Below are 23,701 nucleotides of genomic sequence, written 5' to 3' on the forward strand. Positions count from 1 at the left end.
ACCTACTTTGAAAGACTTTGTAGTCGATTTACTTACTACTATCGCTGTTGGAAACCAGGTGATAACCGCACAGTATTCTAGAGCCGATGAGGTAATGAAAATTTAGAATAAGTAAAACAGTATCAAAAGAAGTTGTGTGGTGGAGCAGCACATGCAATTCACGCTTCCTAGATATTCGTTACTGCATAGAATAATTCTTTTGTCTGCGGCGTCTTCAGTATCCGTCTTCTGGAAATTTTGCTTGCAGTATATTGTGCAATCTTTTCGTTATGAGTTGGTGCTTGGTTTCCCGATGTTCTTTTGTTTAGTGCATTCGCCTTCTCTTAACCCTGAGAAACCACATACCGAAACTGAGGCACTGCCGGCTGTTCATAAGCAGTGCTCGATGCAGTTATTTCGCTTTTTATTCGTTGCCTTTAATATTCTTCTCATCAGTGGTGAGTGCTGCCTGCAGAAAGCGTTTATCTTGCGAATTCACGTGAAAGTTTGTGTTCCCTGTGAGGCGCACTACTTGGGATTAACTTGACTGCTCCAGCCAGGTGGCTCGTTGGTCTAGGGGTATGATTCCTGCTTTGGGTGCAGGAGGTCCCGGGTTCAAATCCCGGACGAGCCCTAGCGTTTTGTGCAAACTGATCGCACGTCAGTGGCTGAGTCAGCGCAAAAAGCTCGCCGTCAATATCAAATGAACTTCTTATTCGATGTGAGCAATTGACACTCTGGTCCGACGCGTTAAAAAAAAAAAAATAAAAAAAAAAAAGTGGCTGGGGTACCTGGCTCTCACCCAGGAGGCCGGGGTTCGATTCCCGGTACCGGAAATGCGCATTTTGTTGCTCCTCTTATGCGACTTGGCCCGACTTAGCTCGACTGACGCTTGCAGAAAACTACGTTAAGTACGATTCGTGGTAACAAGTGACGGCGAGAGCGATGCGACACCTGTCCACCTCTTATCGAGGCACCTAACTGTGGTCAACAAAGCTGGAGGACTGCAAGACATTGCCACGGGGGCTGAATGCAGCTAACCACACTGCTTAGTGTCCTAACAGCGGAGACAGGTTCAAAAAAAAAAAAAAAAAAAAAAAAAAATGGGTATAATTCCTGCTTAGGGTGCAGGAGGTCCCGGGTTCAAATCCCGGACGAGCCCTCGCGTTTTGTGCAAACTGATCGCACGTCAGTGGCTGAGTCAGCGCAAAAAGCTCGCCGTCAATATCAAACGAATTTCTTATTCGACGTGAGCAATTGACACTCTGGTCCGACGCGTGAAGGCGATTACGAAGGTTTCGGGTACAGGTGGTAGCAGATGCAATTTCCCAATCTAAAAACGAAAAAAAATTAAAAAAAAAAAAAAAAAAAAAAGGGGGTATGATTCCTGCTTTGGGTGCAGGAGGTCCCGGGTTCAAATCCCGGACGAGCCCTGCCATTTTGACCGTGCTGAAGAGTAGGTGGAACTCAGCCCCGGTTGCAGCTCCTCAATGAAGAGTAGACGCCTGTTATAGCACGTGGATATAACAAGAATGCGGCACCAGTAAAGTACGTAGGTGGAATTCGGTAGAAAAGCAGACGGTAATTTTGCATGCAACGGAAAACAAGGTTGTCTTTGCGGGATATGTGCACCGTGAGTGGAGATTCAGCTTAATTGTGCGACAGTCTACCCTCATCTTACTAGCGACGGCAACAACCAAGGGGTGGCATGTAAGATTGAGCGTGGCTAAGAGTTTCTCATTATTAGTTAGCATCACACTTTGACAGAGCTGTGACAAGGCGAGTAGGGTGAGCTCAGGAAAGCCAGTAGCAAGCGCACTTGAAGTAGCCCTGAAGAACCGGATTATAAATTTTGCCAGCCATAATGGAGCTAGGGGCGTTCTCAGTTACCAAATACCGGTGCAATAAGAGAGCAACAGTATTTGACCGTAAAATGACGCCCTATCCGTCTAGCATACGACATTGCTTGTCTCTGCATACGCGGACGTCAGGTCATCTCGGAAATGAAATCCGAAATATAGATTAAAATTGTTGTGTTCCCGCCCGGGATCGAACCGGGGACCTTCTGCGTGTAAAGCAGACGTGATAACCGCTACACCACGGAAACGACGGTTCTTTTCATGTACCACCCGGAGACTCGTAATAGCAACAGTTTGTCTTCTGTGTTAGCAAGGGCATCGGCTACGAGCTCCCTCCGATTCGTGAAGTTCCTGTAGTAAAAGACGTCGATGGAAACAATCCAACCGCGACAGACAGGGAGAACGCTGGCTGAGCTGCAGCCCTACATGGTGAGACCATCAAAGGTGGCGTCATTCACATGCAGTGCGTTTTCGGAACGAATAGGCTCGTTGGTCTAGGGGTATGATTCCTGCTTCGGGTGCAGGAGGTCCCGGGTTCAAATCCCGGACGAGCCCTTGCGTTTTGTACAACGGTGCGGTAACAAATCGCATGGCGGCGGCTGTTTCGCGCATTTCCAGGCCTCCAAGTCAGCGCTAAAATCCGACAACCAGTTCTGAAACCGTTTCATGTTTCATTTGAGCCATGTGCACCCTGCTGATGGAACGTTTGAAGTTGATTTAAATGGTCACAGTAGAGATCGTAGCAAGTGTCTTGCTGAGTGCGACGAAAACGGGTTTCCGCCCGCAATCGAGCCGGGGACCTTCTGCGTGTTAGGCACGGCGCCTGGGCTCGGCGGCAGCTGCTGCTCTTTCCTTCCTTACGAGATACCGTCGATTCGCGCAGTCGTTATTGCAAAAGATGTCACCAAAGGCAATCGCTTCGTTAGCGGCACGGTGCCTGGGCTCGGCGGCAGCTCTACATGGAGGCACCAGCAGCCCAGCCAGGCCGCCGCCGGCACCGGCGCGCCACAGCCCAAGGAGTCGGCGGCCGCCCTGCAATGCCCCTGCCGTTGCATATTCCACCCGCCTCATATCCTCCCCATGTCTGACTCACTACCCCAAATGACACTGCAGTGGACGTGCTTATTACTATCGCTTTTGGAAGAACCAAGGCGCAGTATTCTAGTGTCGAACCGGTACTGCAAATTGGGATTAAGCAAAAATTTATTGTGTGGTCGAGCGACAGCTTCGGCTCGCTCTTCCTACATGATCGCTTCTTGTGCGGAATAATTCCTAGCTCGCCGATGGCTTCAGAGTTGGTCTTCTCGAAGTTTTGCTTTCGCACTGCATTCCGCAATCTTTTCGTTATGAGTTGTGTGCTTCGGTTTCCCGACTTTCTTGTGTTTAGTGCGTTTGGCTTCTCTTAACCCTTAGCCACCGCTTGCCGAAATTTCCACACTATCATCTGTCGATCTGCAGAGCTCGATGAAGGCATCGCGGCCGTTCCTGAGCTCGTGGAACGGTCGAATCTGTAGTTGTTTCCAGATCTCTCCCACACAACGGCCTCCCAGAAGCTTGGATTACAGAAGTACGCCACTACTCCCAGCCGGAGATTCACGATTGAAAGCAGAATGACATGAGCTACACGCAGCTCCGATTTTTTTTTTGTGTCTGACCTACTTTGAAAGACTTTGTAGTCGATTTACTTACTACTATCGCTGTTGGAAACCAGGTGATAACCGCACAGTATTCTAGAGACGATGAGGTAATGAAAATTTAGAATAAGTAAAACAGTATCAAAAGAAGTTGTGTGGTGGAGCAGCACATGCAATTCACGCTTCCTAGATATTCGTTACTGCATAGAATAATTCTTTTGTCTGCGGCGTCTTCAGTATCCGTCTTCTGGAAATTTTGCTTGCAGTATATTGTGCAATCTTTTCGTTATGAGTTGGTGCTTGGTTTCCCGATGTTCTTTTGTTTAGTGCATTCGCCTTCTCTTAACCCTGAGAAACCACATACCGAAACTGAGGCACTGCCGGCTGTTCATAAGCAGTGCTCGATGCAGTTATTTCGCTTTTTATTCGTTGCCTTTAATATTCTTCTCATCAGTGGTGAGTGCTGCCTGCAGAAAGCGTTTATCTTGCGAATTCACGTGAAAGTTTGTGTTCCCTGTGAGGCGCACTACTTGGGATTAACTTGACTGCTCCAGCCAGGTGGCTCGTTGGTCTAGGGGTATGATTCCTGCTTTGGGTGCAGGAGGTCCCGGGTTCAAATCCCGGACGAGCCCTAGCGTTTTGTGCAAACTGATCGCACGTCAGTGGCTGAGTCAGCGCAAAAAGCTCGCCGTCAATATCAAATGAACTTCTTATTCGATGTGAGCAATTGACACTCTGGTCCGACGCGTTAAAAAAAAAAAAATAAAAAAAAAAAAGTGGCTGGGGTACCTGGCTCTCACCCAGGAGGCCGGGGTTCGATTCCCGGTACCGGAAATGCGCATTTTGTTGCTCCTCTTATGCGACTTGGCCCGACTTAGCTCGACTGACGCTTGCAGAAAACTACGTTAAGTACGATTCGTGGTAACAAGTGACGGCGAGAGCGATGCGACACCTGTCCACCTCTTATCGAGGCACCTAACTGTGGTCAACAAAGCTGGAGGACTGCAAGACATTGCCACGGGGGCTGAATGCAGCTAACCACACTGCTTAGTGTCCTAACAGCGGAGACAGGTTCAAAAAAAAAAAAAAAAAAAAAAAATGGGTATAATTCCTGCTTAGGGTGCAGGAGGTCCCGGGTTCAAATCCCGGACGAGCCCTCGCGTTTTGTGCAAACTGATCGCACGTCAGTGGCTGAGTCAGCGCAAAAAGCTCGCCGTCAATATCAAACGAATTTCTTATTCGACGTGAGCAATTGACACTCTGGTCCGACGCGTGAAGGCGATTACGAAGGTTTCGGGTACAGGTGGTAGCAGATGCAATTTCCCAATCTAAAAACGAAAAAAAATTAAAAAAAAAAAAAAAAAAAAAGGGGGTATGATTCCTGCTTTGGGTGCAGGAGGTCCCGGGTTCAAATCCCGGACGAGCCCTGCCATTTTGACCGTGCTGAAGAGTAGGTGGAACTCAGCCCCGGTTGCAGCTCCTCAATGAAGAGTAGACGCCTGTTATAGCACGTGGATATAACAAGAATGCGGCACCAGTAAAGTACGTAGGTGGAATTCGGTAGAAAAGCAGACGGTAATTTTGCATGCAACGGAAAACAAGGTTGTCTTTGCGGGATATGTGCACCGTGAGTGGAGATTCAGCTTAATTGTGCGACAGTCTACCCTCATCTTACTAGCGACGGCAACAACCAAGGGGTGGCATGTAAGATTGAGCGTGGCTAAGAGTTTCTCATTATTAGTTAGCATCACACTTTGACAGAGCTGTGACAAGGCGAGTAGGGTGAGCTCAGGAAAGCCAGTAGCAAGCGCACTTGAAGTAGCCCTGAAGAACCGGATTATAAATTTTGCCAGCCATAATGGAGCTAGGGGCGTTCTCAGTTACCAAATACCGGTGCAATAAGAGAGCAACAGTATTTGACCGTAAAATGACGCCCTATCCGTCTAGCATACGACATTGCTTGTCTCTGCATACGCGGACGTCAGGTCATCTCGGAAATGAAATCCGAAATATAGATTAAAATTGTTGTGTTCCCGCCCGGGATCGAACCGGGGACCTTCTGCGTGTAAAGCAGACGTGATAACCGCTACACCACGGAAACGACGGTTCTTTTCATGTACCACCCGGAGACTCGTAATAGCAACAGTTTGTCTTCTGTGTTAGCAAGGGCATCGGCTACGAGCTCCCTCCGATTCGTGAAGTTCCTGTAGTAAAAGACGTCGATGGAAACAATCCAACCGCGACAGACAGGGAGAACGCTGGCTGAGCTGCAGCCCTACATGGTGAGACCATCAAAGGTGGCGTCATTCACATGCAGTGCGTTTTCGGAACGAATAGGCTCGTTGGTCTAGGGGTATGATTCCTGCTTCGGGTGCAGGAGGTCCCGGGTTCAAATCCCGGACGAGCCCTTGCGTTTTGTACAACGGTGCGGTAACAAATCGCATGGCGGCGGCTGTTTCGCGCATTTCCAGGCCTCCAAGTCAGCGCTAAAATCCGACAACCAGTTCTGAAACCGTTTCATGTTTCATTTGAGCCATGTGCACCCTGCTGATGGAACGTTTGAAGTTGATTTAAATGGTCACAGTAGAGATCGTAGCAAGTGTCTTGCTGAGTGCGACGAAAACGGGTTTCCGCCCGCAATCGAGCCGGGGACCTTCTGCGTGTTAGGCACGGCGCCTGGGCTCGGCGGCAGCTGCTGCTCTTTCCTTCCTTACGAGATACCGTCGATTCGCGCAGTCGTTATTGCAAAAGATGTCACCAAAGGCAATCGCTTCGTTAGCGGCACGGTGCCTGGGCTCGGCGGCAGCTCTACATGGAGGCACCAGCAGCCCAGCCAGGCCGCCGCCGGCACCGGCGCGCCACAGCCCAAGGAGTCGGCGGCCGCCCTGCAATGCCCCTGCCGTTGCATATTCCACCCGCCTCATATCCTCCCCATGTCTGACTCACTACCCCAAATGACACTGCAGTGGACGTGCTTATTACTATCGCTTTTGGAAGAACCAAGGCGCAGTATTCTAGTGTCGAACCGGTACTGCAAATTGGGATTAAGCAAAAATTTATTGTGTGGTCGAGCGACAGCTTCGGCTCGCTCTTCCTACATGATCGCTTCTTGTGCGGAATAATTCCTAGCTCGCCGATGGCTTCAGAGTTGGTCTTCTCGAAGTTTTGCTTTCGCACTGCATTCCGCAATCTTTTCGTTATGAGTTGTGTGCTTCGGTTTCCCGACTTTCTTGTGTTTAGTGCGTTTGGCTTCTCTTAACCCTTAGCCACCGCTTGCCGAAATTTCCACACTATCATCTGTCGATCTGCAGAGCTCGATGAAGGCATCGCGGCCGTTCCTGAGCTCGTGGAACGGTCGAATCTGTAGTTGTTTCCAGATCTCTCCCACACAACGGCCTCCCAGAAGCTTGGATTACAGAAGTACGCCACTACTCCCAGCCGGAGATTCACGATTGAAAGCAGAATGACATGAGCTACACGCAGCTCCGATTTTTTTTTTGTGTCTGACCTACTTTGAAAGACTTTGTAGTCGATTTACTTACTACTATCGCTGTTGGAAACCAGGTGATAACCGCACAGTATTCTAGAGACGATGAGGTAATGAAAATTTAGAATAAGTAAAACAGTATCAAAAGAAGTTGTGTGGTGGAGCAGCACATGCAATTCACGCTTCCTAGATATTCGTTACTGCATAGAATAATTCTTTTGTCTGCGGCGTCTTCAGTATCCGTCTTCTGGAAATTTTGCTTGCAGTATATTGTGCAATCTTTTCGTTATGAGTTGGTGCTTGGTTTCCCGATGTTCTTTTGTTTAGTGCATTCGCCTTCTCTTAACCCTGAGAAACCACATACCGAAACTGAGGCACTGCCGGCTGTTCATAAGCAGTGCTCGATGCAGTTATTTCGCTTTTTATTCGTTGCCTTTAATATTCTTCTCATCAGTGGTGAGTGCTGCCTGCAGAAAGCGTTTATCTTGCGAATTCACGTGAAAGTTTGTGTTCCCTGTGAGGCGCACTACTTGGGATTAACTTGACTGCTCCAGCCAGGTGGCTCGTTGGTCTAGGGGTATGATTCCTGCTATGGGTGCAGGAGGTCCCGGGTTCAAATCCCGGACGAGCCCTAGCGTTTTGTGCAAACTGATCGCACGTCAGTGGCTGAGTCAGCGCAAAAAGCTCGCCGTCAATATCAAATGAACTTCTTATTCGATGTGAGCAATTGACACTCTGGTCCGACGCGTTAAAAAAAAAAAAAAAAATAAAAAAAAAAAAAAAGTGGCTGGGGTACCTGGCTCTCACCCAGGAGGCCGGGGTTCGATTCCCGGTACCGGAAATGCGCATTTTGTTGCTCCTCTTATGCGACTTGGCCCGACTTAGCTCGACTGACGCTACGCTGACGCTTGCAGAAAACTACGTTAAGTACGATTCGTGGTAACAAGTGACGGCGAGAGCGATGCGACACCTGTCCACCTCTTATCGAGGCACCTAACTGTGGTCAACAAAGCTGGAGGACTGCAAGACATTGCCACGGGGGCTGAATGCAGCTAACCACACTGCTTAGTGTCCTAACAGCGGAGACAGGTTCAAAAAAAAAAAAAAAAAAAAAAAAAAATGGGTATAATTCCTGCTTAGGGTGCAGGAGGTCCCGGGTTCAAATCCCGGACGAGCCCTCGCGTTTTGTGCAAACTGATCGCACGTCAGTGGCTGAGTCAGCGCAAAAAGCTCGCCGTCAATATCAAACGAATTTCTTATTCGACGTGAGCAATTGACACTCTGGTCCGACGCGTGAAGGCGATTACGAAGGTTTCGGGTACAGGTGGTAGCAGATGCAATTTCCCAATCTAAAAACGAAAAAAAATTAAAAAAAAAAAAAAAAAAAAAAAGGGGGTATGATTCCTGCTTTGGGTGCAGGAGGTCCCGGGTTCAAATCCCGGACGAGCCCTGCCATTTTGACCGTGCTGAAGAGTAGGTGGAACTCAGCCCCGGTTGCAGCTCCTCAATGAAGAGTAGACGCCTGTTATAGCACGTGGATATAACAAGAATGCGGCACCAGTAAAGTACGTAGGTGGAATTCGGTAGAAAAGCAGACGGTAATTTTGCATGCAACGGAAAACAAGGTTGTCTTTGCGGGATATGTGCACCGTGAGTGGAGATTCAGCTTAATTGTGCGACAGTCTACCCTCATCTTACTAGCGACGGCAACAACCAAGGGGTGGCATGTAAGATTGAGCGTGGCTAAGAGTTTCTCATTATTAGTTAGCATCACACTTTGACAGAGCTGTGACAAGGCGAGTAGGGTGAGCTCAGGAAAGCCAGTAGCAAGCGCACTTGAAGTAGCCCTGAAGAACCGGATTATAAATTTTGCCAGCCATAATGGAGCTAGGGGCGTTCTCAGTTACCAAATACCGGTGCAATAAGAGAGCAACAGTATTTGACCGTAAAATGACGCCCTATCCGTCTAGCATACGACATTGCTTGTCTCTGCATACGCGGACGTCAGGTCATCTCGGAAATGAAATCCGAAATATAGATTAAAATTGTTGTGTTCCCGCCCGGGATCGAACCGGGGACCTTCTGCGTGTAAAGCAGACGTGATAACCGCTACACCACGGAAACGACGGTTCTTTTCATGTACCACCCGGAGACTCGTAATAGCAACAGTTTGTCTTCTGTGTTAGCAAGGGCATCGGCTACGAGCTCCCTCCGATTCGTGAAGTTCCTGTAGTAAAAGACGTCGATGGAAACAATCCAACCGCGACAGACAGGGAGAACGCTGGCTGAGCTGCAGCCCTACATGGTGAGACCATCAAAGGTGGCGTCATTCACATGCAGTGCGTTTTCGGAACGAATAGGCTCGTTGGTCTAGGGGTATGATTCCTGCTTCGGGTGCAGGAGGTCCCGGGTTCAAATCCCGGACGAGCCCTTGCGTTTTGTACAACGGTGCGGTAACAAATCGCATGGCGGCGGCTGTTTCGCGCATTTCCAGGCCTCCAAGTCAGCGCTAAAATCCGACAACCAGTTCTGAAACCGTTTCATGTTTCATTTGAGCCATGTGCACCCTGCTGATGGAACGTTTGAAGTTGATTTAAATGGTCACAGTAGAGATCGTAGCAAGTGTCTTGCTGAGTGCGACGAAAACGGGTTTCCGCCCGCAATCGAGCCGGGGACCTTCTGCGTGTTAGGCACGGCGCCTGGGCTCGGCGGCAGCTGCTGCTCTTTCCTTCCTTACGAGATACCGTCGATTCGCGCAGTCGTTATTGCAAAAGATGTCACCAAAGGCAATCGCTTCGTTAGCGGCACGGTGCCTGGGCTCGGCGGCAGCTCTACATGGAGGCACCAGCAGCCCAGCCAGGCCGCCGCCGGCACCGGCGCGCCACAGCCCAAGGAGTCGGCGGCCGCCCTGCAATGCCCCTGCCGTTGCATATTCCACCCGCCTCATATCCTCCCCATGTCTGACTCACTACCCCAAATGACACTGCAGTGGACGTGCTTATTACTATCGCTTTTGGAAGAACCAAGGCGCAGTATTCTAGTGTCGAACCGGTACTGCAAATTGGGATTAAGCAAAAATTTATTGTGTGGTCGAGCGACAGCTTCGGCTCGCTCTTCCTACATGATCGCTTCTTGTGCGGAATAATTCCTAGCTCGCCGATGGCTTCAGAGTTGGTCTTCTCGAAGTTTTGCTTTCGCACTGCATTCCGCAATCTTTTCGTTATGAGTTGTGTGCTTCGGTTTCCCGACTTTCTTGTGTTTAGTGCGTTTGGCTTCTCTTAACCCTTAGCCACCGCTTGCCGAAATTTCCACACCATCATCTGTCGATCTGCAGAGCTCGATGAAGGCATCGCGGCCGTTCCTGAGCTCGTGGAACGGTCGAATCTGTAGTTGTTTCCAGATCTCTCCCACACAACGGCCTCCCAGAAGCTTGGATTACAGAAGTACGCCACTACTCCCAGCCGGAGATTCACGATTGAAAGCAGAATGACATGAGCTACACGCAGCTCCGATTTTTTTTTTTGTGTCTGACCTACTTTGAAAGACTTTGTAGTCGATTTACTTACTACTATCGCTGTTGGAAACCAGGTGATAACCGCACAGTATTCTAGAGACGATGAGGTAATGAAAATTTAGAATAAGTAAAACAGTATCAAAAGAAGTTGTGTGGTGGAGCAGCACATGCAATTCACGCTTCCTAGATATTCGTTACTGCATAGAATAATTCTTTTGTCTGCGGCGTCTTCAGTATCCGTCTTCTGGAAATTTTGCTTGCAGTATATTGTGCAATCTTTTCGTTATGAGTTGGTGCTTGGTTTCCCGATGTTCTTTTGTTTAGTGCATTCGCCTTCTCTTAACCCTGAGAAACCACATACCGAAACTGAGGCACTGCCGGCTGTTCATAAGCAGTGCTCGATGCAGTTATTTCGCTTTTTATTCGTTGCCTTTAATATTCTTCTCATCAGTGGTGAGTGCTGCCTGCAGAAAGCGTTTATCTTGCGAATTCACGTGAAAGTTTGTGTTCCCTGTGAGGCGCACTACTTGGGATTAACTTGACTGCTCCAGCCAGGTGGCTCGTTGGTCTAGGGGTATGATTCCTGCTTTGGGTGCAGGAGGTCCCGGGTTCAAATCCCGGACGAGCCCTAGCGTTTTGTGCAAACTGATCGCACGTCAGTGGCTGAGTCAGCGCAAAAAGCTCGCCGTCAATATCAAATGAACTTCTTATTCGATGTGAGCAATTGACACTCTGGTCCGACGCGTTAAAAAAAAAAAAATAAAAAAAAAAAAAAGTGGCTGGGGTACCTGGCTCTCACCCAGGAGGCCGGGGTTCGATTCCCGGTACCGGAAATGCGCATTTTGTTGCTCCTCTTATGCGACTTGGCCCGACTTAGCTCGACTGACGCTACGCTGACGCTTGCAGAAAACTACGTTAAGTACGATTCGTGGTAACAAGTGACGGCGAGAGCGATGCGACACCTGTCCACCTCTTATCGAGGCACCTAACTGTGGTCAACAAAGCTGGAGGACTGCAAGACATTGCCACGGGGGCTGAATGCAGCTAACCACACTGCTTAGTGTCCTAACAGCGGAGACAGGTTCAAAAAAAAAAAAAAAAAAAAAAAAAAATGGGTATAATTCCTGCTTAGGGTGCAGGAGGTCCCGGGTTCAAATCCCGGACGAGCCCTCGCGTTTTGTGCAAACTGATCGCACGTCAGTGGCTGAGTCAGCGCAAAAAGCTCGCCGTCAATATCAAACGAATTTCTTATTCGACGTGAGCAATTGACACTCTGGTCCGACGCGTGAAGGCGATTACGAAGGTTTCGGGTACAGGTGGTAGCAGATGCAATTTCCCAATCTAAAAACGAAAAAAAATTAAAAAAAAAAAAAAAAAAAAAAAGGGGGTATGATTCCTGCTTTGGGTGCAGGAGGTCCCGGGTTCAAATCCCGGACGAGCCCTGCCATTTTGACCGTGCTGAAGAGTAGGTGGAACTCAGCCCCGGTTGCAGCTCCTCAATGAAGAGTAGACGCCTGTTATAGCACGTGGATATAACAAGAATGCGGCACCAGTAAAGTACGTAGGTGGAATTCGGTAGAAAAGCAGACGGTAATTTTGCATGCAACGGAAAACAAGGTTGTCTTTGCGGGATATGTGCACCGTGAGTGGAGATTCAGCTTAATTGTGCGACAGTCTACCCTCATCTTACTAGCGACGGCAACAACCAAGGGGTGGCATGTAAGATTGAGCGTGGCTAAGAGTTTCTCATTATTAGTTAGCATCACACTTTGACAGAGCTGTGACAAGGCGAGTAGGGTGAGCTCAGGAAAGCCAGTAGCAAGCGCACTTGAAGTAGCCCTGAAGAACCGGATTATAAATTTTGCCAGCCATAATGGAGCTAGGGGCGTTCTCAGTTACCAAATACCGGTGCAATAAGAGAGCAACAGTATTTGACCGTAAAATGACGCCCTATCCGTCTAGCATACGACATTGCTTGTCTCTGCATACGCGGACGTCAGGTCATCTCGGAAATGAAATCCGAAATATAGATTAAAATTGTTGTGTTCCCGCCCGGGATCGAACCGGGGACCTTCTGCGTGTAAAGCAGACGTGATAACCGCTACACCACGGAAACGACGGTTCTTTTCATGTACCACCCGGAGACTCGTAATAGCAACAGTTTGTCTTCTGTGTTAGCAAGGGCATCGGCTACGAGCTCCCTCCGATTCGTGAAGTTCCTGTAGTAAAAGACGTCGATGGAAACAATCCAACCGCGACAGACAGGGAGAACGCTGGCTGAGCTGCAGCCCTACATGGTGAGACCATCAAAGGTGGCGTCATTCACATGCAGTGCGTTTTCGGAACGAATAGGCTCGTTGGTCTAGGGGTATGATTCCTGCTTCGGGTGCAGGAGGTCCCGGGTTCAAATCCCGGACGAGCCCTTGCGTTTTGTACAACGGTGCGGTAACAAATCGCATGGCGGCGGCTGTTTCGCGCATTTCCAGGCCTCCAAGTCAGCGCTAAAATCCGACAACCAGTTCTGAAACCGTTTCATGTTTCATTTGAGCCATGTGCACCCTGCTGATGGAACGTTTGAAGTTGATTTAAATGGTCACAGTAGAGATCGTAGCAAGTGTCTTGCTGAGTGCGACGAAAACGGGTTTCCGCCCGCAATCGAGCCGGGGACCTTCTGCGTGTTAGGCACGGCGCCTGGGCTCGGCGGCAGCTGCTGCTCTTTCCTTCCTTACGAGATACCGTCGATTCGCGCAGTCGTTATTGCAAAAGATGTCACCAAAGGCAATCGCTTCGTTAGCGGCACGGTGCCTGGGCTCGGCGGCAGCTCTACATGGAGGCACCAGCAGCCCAGCCAGGCCGCCGCCGGCACCGGCGCGCCACAGCCCAAGGAGTCGGCGGCCGCCCTGCAATGCCCCTGCCGTTGCATATTCCACCCGCCTCATATCCTCCCCATGTCTGACTCACTACCCCAAATGACACTGCAGTGGACGTGCTTATTACTATCGCTTTTGGAAGAACCAAGGCGCAGTATTCTAGTGTCGAACCGGTACTGCAAATTGGGATTAAGCAAAAATTTATTGTGTGGTCGAGCGACAGCTTCGGCTCGCTCTTCCTACATGATCGCTTCTTGTGCGGAATAATTCCTAGCTCGCCGATGGCTTCAGAGTTGGTCTTCTCGAAGTTTTGCTTTCGCACTGCATTCCGCAATCTTTTCGTTATGAGTTGTGTGCTTCGGTTTCCCGACTTTCTTGTGTTTAGTGCGTTTGGCTTCTCTTAACCCTTAGCCACCGCTTGCCGAAATTTCCACACTATCATCTGTCGATCTGCAGAGCTCGATGAAGGCATCGCGGCCGTTCCTGAGCTCGTGGAACGGTCGAATCTGTAGTTGTTTCCAGATCTCTCCCACACAACGGCCTCCCAGAAGCTTGGATTACAGAAGTACGCCACTACTCCCAGCCGGAGATTCACGATTGAAAGCAGAATGACATGAGCTACACGCAGCTCCGATTTTTTTTTTGTGTCTGACCTACTTTGAAAGACTTTGTAGTCGATTTACTTACTACTATCGCTGTTGGAAACCAGGTGATAACCGCACAGTATTCTAGAGACGATGAGGTAATGAAAATTTAGAATAAGTAAAACAGTATCAAAAGAAGTTGTGTGGTGGAGCAGCACATGCAATTCACGCTTCCTAGATATTCGTTACTGCATAGAATAATTCTTTTGTCTGCGGCGTCTTCAGTATCCGTCTTCTGGAAATTTTGCTTGCAGTATATTGTGCAATCTTTTCGTTATGAGTTGGTGCTTGGTTTCCCGATGTTCTTTTGTTTAGTGCATTCGCCTTCTCTTAACCCTGAGAAACCACATACCGAAACTGAGGCACTGCCGGCTGTTCATAAGCAGTGCTCGATGCAGTTATTTCGCTTTTTATTCGTTGCCTTTAATATTCTTCTCATCAGTGGTGAGTGCTGCCTGCAGAAAGCGTTTATCTTGCGAATTCACGTGAAAGTTTGTGTTCCCTGTGAGGCGCACTACTTGGGATTAACTTGACTGCTCCAGCCAGGTGGCTCGTTGGTCTAGGGGTATGATTCCTGCTTTGGGTGCAGGAGGTCCCGGGTTCAAATCCCGGACGAGCCCTAGCGTTTTGTGCAAACTGATCGCACGTCAGTGGCTGAGTCAGCGCAAAAAGCTCGCCGTCAATATCAAATGAACTTCTTATTCGATGTGAGCAATTGACACTCTGGTCCGACGCGTTAAAAAAAAAAAAATAAAAAAAAAAAAAAGTGGCTGGGGTACCTGGCTCTCACCCAGGAGGCCGGGGTTCGATTCCCGGTACCGGAAATGCGCATTTTGTTGCTCCTCTTATGCGACTTGGCCCGACTTAGCTCGACTGACGCTACGCTGACGCTTGCAGAAAACTACGTTAAGTACGATTCGTGGTAACAAGTGACGGCGAGAGCGATGCGACACCTGTCCACCTCTTATCGAGGCACCTAACTGTGGTCAACAAAGCTGGAGGACTGCAAGACATTGCCACGGGGGCTGAATGCAGCTAACCACACTGCTTAGTGTCCTAACAGCGGAGACAGGTTCAAAAAAAAAAAAAAAAAAAAAAAAAAAAATGGGTATAATTCCTGCTTAGGGTGCAGGAGGTCCCGGGTTCAAATCCCGGACGAGCCCTCGCGTTTTGTGCAAACTGATCGCACGTCAGTGGCTGAGTCAGCGCAAAAAGCTCGCCGTCAATATCAAACGAATTTCTTATTCGACGTGAGCAATTGACACTCTGGTCCGACGCGTGAAGGCGATTACGAAGGTTTCGGGTACAGGTGGTAGCAGATGCAATTTCCCAATCTAAAAACGAAAAAAAATTAAAAAAAAAAAAAAAAAAAAAAGGGGGTATGATTCCTGCTTTGGGTGCAGGAGGTCCCGGGTTCAAATCCCGGACGAGCCCTGCCATTTTGACCGTGCTGAAGAGTAGGTGGAACTCAGCCCCGGTTGCAGCTCCTCAATGAAGAGTAGACGCCTGTTATAGCACGTGGATATAACAAGAATGCGGCACCAGTAAAGTACGTAGGTGGAATTCGGTAGAAAAGCAGACGGTAATTTTGCATGCAACGGAAAACAAGGTTGTCTTTGCGGGATATGTGCACCGTGAGTGGAGATTCAGCTTAATTGTGCGACAGTCTACCCTCATCTTACTAGCGACGGCAACAACCAAGGGGTGGCATGTAAGATTGAGCGTGGCTAAGAGTTTCTCATTATTAGTTAGCATCACACTTTGACAGAGCTGTGACAAGGCGAGTAGGGTGAGCTCAGGAAAGCCAGTAGCAAGCGCACTTGAAGTAGCCCTGAAGAACCGGATTATAAATTTTGCCAGCCATAATGGAGCTAGGGGCGTTCTCAGTTACCAAATACCGGTGCAATAAGAGAGCAACAGTATTTGACCGTAAAATGACGCCCTATCCGTCTAGCATACGACATTGCTTGTCTCTGCATACGCGGACGTCAGGTCATCTCGGAAATGAAATCCGAAATATAGATTAAAATTGTTGTGTTCCCGCCCGGGATCGAACCGGGGACCTTCTGCGTGTAAAGCAGACGTGATAACCGCTACACCACGGAAACGACGGTTCTTTTCATGTACCACCCGGAGACTCGTAATAGCAACAGTTTGTCTTCTGTGTTAGCAAGGGCATCGGCTACGAGCTCCCTCCGATTCGTGAAGTTCCTGTAGTAAAAGACGTCGATGGAAACAATCCAACCGCGACAGACAGGGAGAACGCTGGCTGAGCTGCAGCCCTACATGGTGAGACCATCAAAGGTGGCGTCATTCACATGCAGTGCGTTTTCGGAACGAATAGGCTCGTTGGTCTAGGGGTATGATTCCTGCTTCGGGTGCAGGAGGTCCCGGGTTCAAATCCCGGACGAGCCCTTGCGTTTTGTACAACGGTGCGGTAACAAATCGCATGGCGGCGGCTGTTTCGCGCATTTCCAGGCCTCCAAGTCAGCGCTAAAATCCGACAACCAGTTCTGAAACCGTTTCATGTTTCATTTGAGCCATGTGCACCCTGCTGATGGAACGTTTGAAGTTGATTTAAATGGTCACAGTAGAGATCGTAGCAAGTGTCTTGCTGATTGCGACGAAAACGGGTTTCCGCCCGCAATCGAGCCGGGGACCTTCTGCGTGTTAGGCACGGCGCCTGGGCTCGGCGGCAGCTGCTGCTCTTTCCTTCCTTACGAGATACCGTCGATTCGCGCAGTCGTTATTGCAAAAGATGTCACCAAAGGCAATCGCTTCGTTAGCGGCACGGTGCCTGGGCTCGGCGGCAGCTCTACATGGAGGCACCAGCAGCCCAGCCAGGCCGCCGCCGGCACCGGCGCGCCACAGCCCAAGGAGTCGGCGGCCGCCCTGCAATGCCCCTGCCGTTGCATATTCCACCCGCCTCATATCCTCCCCATGTCTGACTCACTACCCCAAATGACACTGCAGTGGACGTGCTTATTACTATCGCTTTTGGAAGAACCAAGGCGCAGTATTCTAGTGTCGAACCGGTACTGCAAATTGGGATTAAGCAAAAATTTATTGTGTGGTCGAGCGACAGCTTCGGCTCGCTCTTCCTACATGATCGCTTCTTGTGCGGAATAATTCCTAGCTCGCCGATGGCTTCAGAGTTGGTCTTCTCGAAGTTTTGCTTTCGCACTGCATTCCGCAATCTTTTCGTTATGAGTTGTGTGCTTCGGTTTCCCGACTTTCTTGTGTTTAGTGCGTTTGGCTTCTCTTAACCCTTAGCCACCGCTTGCCGAAATTTCCACACTATCATCTGTCGATCTGCAGAGCTCGATGAAGGCATCGCGGCCGTTCCTGAGCTCGTGGAACGGTCGAATCTGTAGTTGTTTCCAGATCTCTCCCACACAACGGCCTCCCAGAAGCTTGGATTACAGAAGTACGCCACTACTCCCAGCCGGAGATTCACGATTGAAAGCAGAATGACATGAGCTACACGCAGCTCCGATTTTTTTTTTGTGTCTGACCTACTTTGAAAGACTTTGTAGTCGATTTACTTACTACTATCGCTGTTGGAAACCAGGTGATAACCGCACAGTATTCTAGAGACGATGAGGTAATGAAAATTTAGAATAAGTAAAACAGTATCAAAAGAAGTTGTGTGGTGGAGCAGCACATGCAATTCACGCTTCCTAGATATTCGTTACTGCATAGAATAATTCTTTTGTCTGCGGCGTCTTCAGTATCCGTCTTCTGGAAATTTTGCTTGCAGTATATTGTGCAATCTTTTCGTTATGAGTTGGTGCTTGGTTTCCCGATGTTCTTTTGTTTAGTGCATTCGCCTTCTCTTAACCCTGAGAAACCACATACCGAAACTGAGGCACTGCCGGCTGTTCATAAGCAGTGCTCGATGCAGTTATTTCGCTTTTTATTCGTTGCCTTTAATATTCTTCTCATCAGTGGTGAGTGCTGCCTGCAGAAAGCGTTTATCTTGCGAATTCACGTGAAAGTTTGTGTTCCCTGTGAGGCGCACTACTTGGGATTAACTTGACTGCTCCAGCCAGGTGGCTCGTTGGTCTAGGGGTATGATTCCTGCTTTGGGTGCAGGAGGTCCCGGGTTCAAATCCCGGACGAGCCCTAGCGTTTTGTGCAAACTGATCGCACGTCAGTGGCTGAGTCAGCGCAAAAAGCTCGCCGTCAATATCAAATGAACTTCTTATTCGATGTGAGCAATTGACACTCTGGTCCGACGCGTTAAAAAAAAAAAAATAAAAAAAAAAAAAAGTGGCTGGGGTACCTGGCTCTCACCCAGGAGGCCGGGGTTCGATTCCCGGTACCGGAAATGCGCATTTTGTTGCTCCTCTTATGCGACTTGGCCCGACTTAGCTCGACTGACGCTACGCTGACGCTTGCAGAAAACTACGTTAAGTACGATTCGTGGTAACAAGTGACGGCGAGAGCGATGCGACACCTGTCCACCTCTTATCGAGGCACCTAACTGTGGTCAACAAAGCTGGAGGACTGCAAGACATTGCCACGGGGGCTGAATGCAGCTAACCACACTGCTTAGTGTCCTAACAGCGGAGACAGGTTCAAAAAAAAAAAAAAAAAAAAAAAAAAAAATGGGTATAATTCCTGCTTAGGGTGCAGGAGGTCCCGGGTTCAAATCCCGGACGAGCCCTCGCGTTTTGTGCAAACTGATCGCACGTCAGTGGCTGAGTCAGCGCAAAAAGCTCGCCGTCAATATCAAACGAATTTCTTATTCGACGTGAGCAATTGACACTCTGGTCCGACGCGTGAAGGCGATTACGAAGGTTTCGGGTACAGGTGGTAGCAGATGCAATTTCCCAATCTAAAAACGAAAAAAAATTAAAAAAAAAAAAAAAAAAAAAAGGGGGTATGATTCCTGCTTTGGGTGCAGGAGGTCCCGGGTTCAAATCCCGGACGAGCCCTGCCATTTTGACCGTGCTGAAGAGTAGGTGGAACTCAGCCCCGGTTGCAGCTCCTCAATGAAGAGTAGACGCCTGTTATAGCACGTGGATATAACAAGAATGCGGCACCAGTAAAGTACGTAGGTGGAATTCGGTAGAAAAGCAGACGGTAATTTTGCATGCAACGGAAAACAAGGTTGTCTTTGCGGGATATGTGCACCGTGAGTGGAGATTCAGCTTAATTGTGCGACAGTCTACCCTCATCTTACTAGCGACGGCAACAACCAAGGGGTGGCATGTAAGATTGAGCGTGGCTAAGAGTTTCTCATTATTAGTTAGCATCACACTTTGACAGAGCTGTGACAAGGCGAGTAGGGTGAGCTCAGGAAAGCCAGTAGCAAGCGCACTTGAAGTAGCCCTGAAGAACCGGATTATAAATTTTGCCAGCCATAATGGAGCTAGGGGCGTTCTCAGTTACCAAATACCGGTGCAATAAGAGAGCAACAGTATTTGACCGTAAAATGACGCCCTATCCGTCTAGCATACGACATTGCTTGTCTCTGCATACGCGGACGTCAGGTCATCTCGGAAATGAAATCCGAAATATAGATTAAAATTGTTGTGTTCCCGCCCGGGATCGAACCGGGGACCTTCTGCGTGTAAAGCAGACGTGATAACCGCTACACCACGGAAACGACGGTTCTTTTCATGTACCACCCGGAGACTCGTAATAGCAACAGTTTGTCTTCTGTGTTAGCAAGGGCATCGGCTACGAGCTCCCTCCGATTCGTGAAGTTCCTGTAGTAAAAGACGTCGATGGAAACAATCCAACCGCGACAGACAGGGAGAACGCTGGCTGAGCTGCAGCCCTACATGGTGAGACCATCAAAGGTGGCGTCATTCACATGCAGTGCGTTTTCGGAACGAATAGGCTCGTTGGTCTAGGGGTATGATTCCTGCTTCGGGTGCAGGAGGTCCCGGGTTCAAATCCCGGACGAGCCCTTGCGTTTTGTACAACGGTGCGGTAACAAATCGCATGGCGGCGGCTGTTTCGCGCATTTCCAGGCCTCCAAGTCAGCGCTAAAATCCGACAACCAGTTCTGAAACCGTTTCATGTTTCATTTGAGCCATGTGCACCCTGCTGATGGAACGTTTGAAGTTGATTTAAATGGTCACAGTAGAGATCGTAGCAAGTGTCTTGCTGATTGCGACGAAAACGGGTTTCCGCCCGCAATCGAGCCGGGGACCTTCTGCGTGTTAGGCACGGCGCCTGGGCTCGGCGGCAGCTGCTGCTCTTTCCTTCCTTACGAGATACCGTCGATTCGCGCAGTCGTTATTGCAAAAGATGTCACCAAAGGCAATCGCTTCGTTAGCGGCACGGTGCCTGGGCTCGGCGGCAGCTCTACATGGAGGCACCAGCAGCCCAGCCAGGCCGCCGCCGGCACCGGCGCGCCACAGCCCAAGGAGTCGGCGGCCGCCCTGCAATGCCCCTGCCGTTGCATATTCCACCCGCCTCATATCCTCCCCATGTCTGACTCACTACCCCAAATGACACTGCAGTGGACGTGCTTATTACTATCGCTTTTGGAAGAACCAAGGCGCAGTATTCTAGTGTCGAACCGGTACTGCAAATTGGGATTAAGCAAAAATTTATTGTGTGGTCGAGCGACAGCTTCGGCTCGCTCTTCCTACATGATCGCTTCTTGTGCGGAATAATTCCTAGCTCGCCGATGGCTTCAGAGTTGGTCTTCTCGAAGTTTTGCTTTCGCACTGCATTCCGCAATCTTTTCGTTATGAGTTGTGTGCTTCGGTTTCCCGACTTTCTTGTGTTTAGTGCGTTTGGCTTCTCTTAACCCTTAGCCACCGCTTGCCGAAATTTCCACACTATCATCTGTCGATCTGCAGAGCTCGATGAAGGCATCGCGGCCGTTCCTGAGCTCGTGGAACGGTCGAATCTGTAGTTGTTTCCAGATCTCTCCCACACAACGGCCTCCCAGAAGCTTGGATTACAGAAGTACGCCACTACTCCCAGCCGGAGATTCACGATTGAAAGCAGAATGACATGAGCTACACGCAGCTCCGATTTTTTTTTTGTGTCTGACCTACTTTGAAAGACTTTGTAGTCGATTTACTTACTACTATCGCTGTTGGAAACCAGGTGATAACCGCACAGTATTCTAGAGACGATGAGGTAATGAAAATTTAGAATAAGTAAAACAGTATCAAAAGAAGTTGTGTGGTGGAGCAGCACATGCAATTCACGCTTCCTAGATATTCGTTACTGCATAGAATAATTCTTTTGTCTGCGGCGTCTTCAGTATCCGTCTTCTGGAAATTTTGCTTGCAGTATATTGTGCAATCTTTTCGTTATGAGTTGGTGCTTGGTTTCCCGATGTTCTTTTGTTTAGTGCATTCGCCTTCTCTTAACCCTGAGAAACCACATACCGAAACTGAGGCACTGCCGGCTGTTCATAAGCAGTGCTCGATGCAGTTATTTCGCTTTTTATTCGTTGCCTTTAATATTCTTCTCATCAGTGGTGAGTGCTGCCTGCAGAAAGCGTTTATCTTGCGAATTCACGTGAAAGTTTGTGTTCCCTGTGAGGCGCACTACTTGGGATTAACTTGACTGCTCCAGCCAGGTGGCTCGTTGGTCTAGGGGTATGATTCCTGCTTTGGGTGCAGGAGGTCCCGGGTTCAAATCCCGGACGAGCCCTAGCGTTTTGTGCAAACTGATCGCACGTCAGTGGCTGAGTCAGCGCAAAAAGCTCGCCGTCAATATCAAATGAACTTCTTATTCGATGTGAGCAATTGACACTCTGGTCCGACGCGTTAAAAAAAAAAAAATAAAAAAAAAAAAAAGTGGCTGGGGTACCTGGCTCTCACCCAGGAGGCCGGGGTTCGATTCCCGGTACCGGAAATGCGCATTTTGTTGCTCCTCTTATGCGACTTGGCCCGACTTAGCTCGACTGACGCTACGCTGACGCTTGCAGAAAACTACGTTAAGTACGATTCGTGGTAACAAGTGACGGCGAGAGCGATGCGACACCTGTCCACCTCTTATCGAGGCACCTAACTGTGGTCAACAAAGCTGGAGGACTGCAAGACATTGCCACGGGGGCTGAATGCAGCTAACCACACTGCTTAGTGTCCTAACAGCGGAGACAGGTTCAAAAAAAAAAAAAAAAAAAAAAAAAAAAATGGGTATAATTCCTGCTTAGGGTGCAGGAGGTCCCGGGTTCAAATCCCGGACGAGCCCTCGCGTTTTGTGCAAACTGATCGCACGTCAGTGGCTGAGTCAGCGCAAAAAGCTCGCCGTCAATATCAAACGAATTTCTTATTCGACGTGAGCAATTGACACTCTGGTCCGACGCGTGAAGGCGATTACGAAGGTTTCGGGTACAGGTGGTAGCAGATGCAATTTCCCAATCTAAAAACGAAAAAAAATTAAAAAAAAAAAAAAAAAAAAAAGGGGGTATGATTCCTGCTTTGGGTGCAGGAGGTCCCGGGTTCAAATCCCGGACGAGCCCTGCCATTTTGACCGTGCTGAAGAGTAGGTGGAACTCAGCCCCGGTTGCAGCTCCTCAATGAAGAGTAGACGCCTGTTATAGCACGTGGATATAACAAGAATGCGGCACCAGTAAAGTACGTAGGTGGAATTCGGTAGAAAAGCAGACGGTAATTTTGCATGCAACGGAAAACAAGGTTGTCTTTGCGGGATATGTGCACCGTGAGTGGAGATTCAGCTTAATTGTGCGACAGTCTACCCTCATCTTACTAGCGACGGCAACAACCAAGGGGTGGCATGTAAGATTGAGCGTGGCTAAGAGTTTCTCATTATTAGTTAGCATCACACTTTGACAGAGCTGTGACAAGGCGAGTAGGGTGAGCTCAGGAAAGCCAGTAGCAAGCGCACTTGAAGTAGCCCTGAAGAACCGGATTATAAATTTTGCCAGCCATAATGGAGCTAGGGGCGTTCTCAGTTACCAAATACCGGTGCAATAAGAGAGCAACAGTATTTGACCGTAAAATGACGCCCTATCCGTCTAGCATACGACATTGCTTGTCTCTGCATACGCGGACGTCAGGTCATCTCGGAAATGAAATCCGAAATATAGATTAAAATTGTTGTGTTCCCGCCCGGGATCGAACCGGGGACCTTCTGCGTGTAAAGCAGACGTGATAACCGCTACACCACGGAAACGACGGTTCTTTTCATGTACCACCCGGAGACTCGTAATAGCAACAGTTTGTCTTCTGTGTTAGCAAGGGCATCGGCTACGAGCTCCCTCCGATTCGTGAAGTTCCTGTAGTAAAAGACGTCGATGGAAACAATCCAACCGCGACAGACAGGGAGAACGCTGGCTGAGCTGCAGCCCTACATGGTGAGACCATCAAAGGTGGCGTCATTCACATGCAGTGCGTTTTCGGAACGAATAGGCTCGTTGGTCTAGGGGTATGATTCCTGCTTCGGGTGCAGGAGGTCCCGGGTTCAAATCCCGGACGAGCCCTTGCGTTTTGTACAACGGTGCGGTAACAAATCGCATGGCGGCGGCTGTTTCGCGCATTTCCAGGCCTCCAAGTCAGCGCTAAAATCCGACAACCAGTTCTGAAACCGTTTCATGTTTCATTTGAGCCATGTGCACCCTGCTGATGGAACGTTTGAAGTTGATTTAAATGGTCACAGTAGAGATCGTAGCAAGTGTCTTGCTGATTGCGACGAAAACGGGTTTCCGCCCGCAATCGAGCCGGGGACCTTCTGCGTGTTAGGCACGGCGCCTGGGCTCGGCGGCAGCTG

At 49.2% G+C, this 23,701-nt stretch overlaps 21 non-coding genes across 21 annotated transcripts; 14 read left to right on the plus strand and 7 right to left on the minus strand.

Moving 5' to 3' along the window:
• Positions 1–541: 541 nt before the first annotated feature.
• Positions 542–613, plus strand: Trnap-ugg. Its single transcript has one exon. It is a non-coding gene; the product is annotated as a tRNA-Pro (tRNA).
• A 1,400-nt stretch (positions 614–2,013) lies between these two features.
• On the minus strand, positions 2,014–2,086 carry Trnav-uac. The gene has a single exon. It is a non-coding gene; the product is annotated as a tRNA-Val (tRNA).
• A 235-nt stretch (positions 2,087–2,321) lies between these two features.
• Trnap-cgg lies at positions 2,322–2,393 on the plus strand. Its single transcript has one exon. It is a non-coding gene; the product is annotated as a tRNA-Pro (tRNA).
• Positions 2,394–4,032: 1,639 nt separating this feature from the next.
• Positions 4,033–4,104, plus strand: Trnap-ugg. Its single transcript has one exon. It is a non-coding gene; the product is annotated as a tRNA-Pro (tRNA).
• A 1,396-nt stretch (positions 4,105–5,500) lies between these two features.
• On the minus strand, positions 5,501–5,573 carry Trnav-uac. Its single transcript has one exon. It is a non-coding gene; the product is annotated as a tRNA-Val (tRNA).
• A 235-nt stretch (positions 5,574–5,808) lies between these two features.
• On the plus strand, positions 5,809–5,880 carry Trnap-cgg. Its single transcript has one exon. It is a non-coding gene; the product is annotated as a tRNA-Pro (tRNA).
• Positions 5,881–7,519: 1,639 nt separating this feature from the next.
• Trnap-ugg lies at positions 7,520–7,591 on the plus strand. The gene has a single exon. It is a non-coding gene; the product is annotated as a tRNA-Pro (tRNA).
• A 1,419-nt stretch (positions 7,592–9,010) lies between these two features.
• On the minus strand, positions 9,011–9,083 carry Trnav-uac. The gene has a single exon. It is a non-coding gene; the product is annotated as a tRNA-Val (tRNA).
• A 235-nt stretch (positions 9,084–9,318) lies between these two features.
• Trnap-cgg lies at positions 9,319–9,390 on the plus strand. The gene has a single exon. It is a non-coding gene; the product is annotated as a tRNA-Pro (tRNA).
• Positions 9,391–11,030: 1,640 nt separating this feature from the next.
• On the plus strand, positions 11,031–11,102 carry Trnap-ugg. The gene has a single exon. It is a non-coding gene; the product is annotated as a tRNA-Pro (tRNA).
• Positions 11,103–12,516: 1,414 nt separating this feature from the next.
• Positions 12,517–12,589, minus strand: Trnav-uac. Its single transcript has one exon. It is a non-coding gene; the product is annotated as a tRNA-Val (tRNA).
• A 235-nt stretch (positions 12,590–12,824) lies between these two features.
• Trnap-cgg lies at positions 12,825–12,896 on the plus strand. Its single transcript has one exon. It is a non-coding gene; the product is annotated as a tRNA-Pro (tRNA).
• A 1,639-nt stretch (positions 12,897–14,535) lies between these two features.
• Trnap-ugg lies at positions 14,536–14,607 on the plus strand. The gene has a single exon. It is a non-coding gene; the product is annotated as a tRNA-Pro (tRNA).
• A 1,415-nt stretch (positions 14,608–16,022) lies between these two features.
• Positions 16,023–16,095, minus strand: Trnav-uac. Its single transcript has one exon. It is a non-coding gene; the product is annotated as a tRNA-Val (tRNA).
• A 235-nt stretch (positions 16,096–16,330) lies between these two features.
• On the plus strand, positions 16,331–16,402 carry Trnap-cgg. The gene has a single exon. It is a non-coding gene; the product is annotated as a tRNA-Pro (tRNA).
• Positions 16,403–18,041: 1,639 nt separating this feature from the next.
• On the plus strand, positions 18,042–18,113 carry Trnap-ugg. The gene has a single exon. It is a non-coding gene; the product is annotated as a tRNA-Pro (tRNA).
• Positions 18,114–19,528: 1,415 nt separating this feature from the next.
• Trnav-uac lies at positions 19,529–19,601 on the minus strand. The gene has a single exon. It is a non-coding gene; the product is annotated as a tRNA-Val (tRNA).
• Positions 19,602–19,836: 235 nt separating this feature from the next.
• Trnap-cgg lies at positions 19,837–19,908 on the plus strand. The gene has a single exon. It is a non-coding gene; the product is annotated as a tRNA-Pro (tRNA).
• Positions 19,909–21,547: 1,639 nt separating this feature from the next.
• Positions 21,548–21,619, plus strand: Trnap-ugg. The gene has a single exon. It is a non-coding gene; the product is annotated as a tRNA-Pro (tRNA).
• A 1,415-nt stretch (positions 21,620–23,034) lies between these two features.
• Positions 23,035–23,107, minus strand: Trnav-uac. The gene has a single exon. It is a non-coding gene; the product is annotated as a tRNA-Val (tRNA).
• A 235-nt stretch (positions 23,108–23,342) lies between these two features.
• Positions 23,343–23,414, plus strand: Trnap-cgg. Its single transcript has one exon. It is a non-coding gene; the product is annotated as a tRNA-Pro (tRNA).
• Positions 23,415–23,701: the final 287 nt, after the last annotated feature.

This window comes from Schistocerca piceifrons, unplaced genomic scaffold, assembly GCF_021461385.2.
Source record: "Schistocerca piceifrons isolate TAMUIC-IGC-003096 unplaced genomic scaffold, iqSchPice1.1 HiC_scaffold_651, whole genome shotgun sequence".
Lineage (NCBI taxonomy): Eukaryota > Metazoa > Arthropoda > Insecta > Orthoptera > Acrididae > Schistocerca > Schistocerca piceifrons.